General features: G+C 43.2%; 1 non-coding gene across 1 annotated transcript; it reads left to right on the top strand.

Moving 5' to 3' along the window:
* Window positions 1-1,317: 1,317 nt before the first annotated feature.
* On the top strand, window positions 1,318-1,424 carry LOC147944647 (small nucleolar RNA R71). Its single transcript, XR_015558597.1, has one exon. It is a non-coding gene; the product is annotated as a small nucleolar RNA R71 (small nucleolar RNA).
* The last annotated feature ends 273 nt before the right edge of the window (window positions 1,425-1,697 follow it).

Here is a 1,697-nt window from a genome sequence, read left to right on the forward strand (position 1 = left end):
GAGTAAAGGAACTAGGATCCCTTAGCTTTTGAGGATTCACTTGCTTTGTGATAATGGCACTGCACTCTTGGCTAAGAATCACCATCCCTTGAACTTCTTTGATCCTTTACATCACAGCATCTTTCAAGAATTTCTGGTAAGGAGGAATCATCACAAATGCATCTATTAGAGGCATTTTAAGCTCAATCTCCCTAACTTGTTTGTCAAACAATGCCTTGTATTTCTCAACCATCTGCTTCTTAAATCTTCCTGGGAAAGGTAGTGGAGGCTTGTAAGGAGGAGGAATGAACCGGACTTCTTTTTCTTTGGAAGCAACTGGCTTGGTTTTTTTTTGAGAGGCTGCTCGATCGGGTGCTCGATCACACACTCGGTCGAGTGAGTGGTCGAGTGGTGGGTCGAGTTTGATGGCGTTTTCATTCTGAGTTTCTTCTTGTTGAAAACCCTCCCCCTCTTGATTACCATTGTCCTCAGTGTCTGGCAAAGCTCCCTCTCTTGTTGGTAGAACCCTTCCACTGCGTAGATTGATAGCATGAGCAGATTCTATAGAGTGCATAATGGCCTTGCCTTTGTTATTTGGGGCAGTAGCAAGTTGATTCTCCATAGTCACAATCCTGGAAGTAAGTGTGTCAAACTTGGCATGGAGGTCAGTGTAAACATCTGATATCCTCCTGTTCAACTCAGCAAATTTGTTTGTTGCCTCAATCTTTCCTTGTGTTTGCCCAATCAACAATTGTTGCATCATTGCTCTTAAGTCTTGTTCTTGGCCTTGGTTAGTCTGAAACCCTGGTGGGGGACACAACTGAGGCTGGAACACTTGATGTTGTTGTTTGGGGATGTAGTTTTGTTGCTGTTGAGGCTGTTGAGGTGGATAGACTTGGTCTTGAGGATTAGCCACATTGGTACTCCTATAAGAGAGGTTGTTGTTCTTGAACCCTCCTTGGTTGTACCTTTTGAATCCTCCCTGGTTTTGCATGTAGCACAACTTCAGCAAACTCAGTCTCCCCCTCTTGAACTGGAGCTTCTTCTTCACCATTGAAGTGAATGGACTTGGACTGGCTTAGGAGTATCTTGTCAAGTTTCTCATTGACCATCTTCAAGTCCTTCTTATACTTGTCCTCTTGATCAGTTGAGGAGCTCCTTATGGTCCTATCATAATCTTCATTATAATTGCCATCTGACTGAGCAAGGTTCTCAACTAATTCCCAGCCTTCTTCCACATTCTTGTTGAGGAAGTTTCCATTAGAAGCTGTGTCAAGAAGCATCCTTATCTTGGGAAGCACTCCTCTATAAAAGGTACTCAAGAGTGACTCATTGCTGAAGCCATGATGAGGACATTGAGTCTGAAATCCTTTGAACCTCTCCCATGCTTCACAAAAGCTTTCATTGTTTATTTGAGCAAACCCAGAAATCTCATTCCTCAACCTAGCTTTCCTTGCATTGGAGAAGAATTTGGCTAAGAAAGCCTTCTTGCAAGCATCCCATGTGGTTATTGCTCCAGTAGGAAGAGTTTTCTCCCAAAGGTGTGCCTTATCTCCAAGTGAGAATGGGAAGAGCCTCAACTTGAATCCATCTTCACTCACTCCATTGATCTTTGTAAGACCACAAATTCTGTCAAACTCATCAAGGTGATCTAGTGGATCCTCCATTGGCAACCCATGAAACTTGTTGGCTTGAATCATTGAGATCAGTCCACTTTT

This window comes from Camelina sativa, chromosome 5 (assembly GCF_030686135.1).
Source record: "Camelina sativa cultivar CO46 ecotype springtype chromosome 5, ASM3068613v1".
In the NCBI taxonomy this organism is placed as follows: domain Eukaryota; kingdom Viridiplantae; phylum Streptophyta; class Magnoliopsida; order Brassicales; family Brassicaceae; genus Camelina; species Camelina sativa.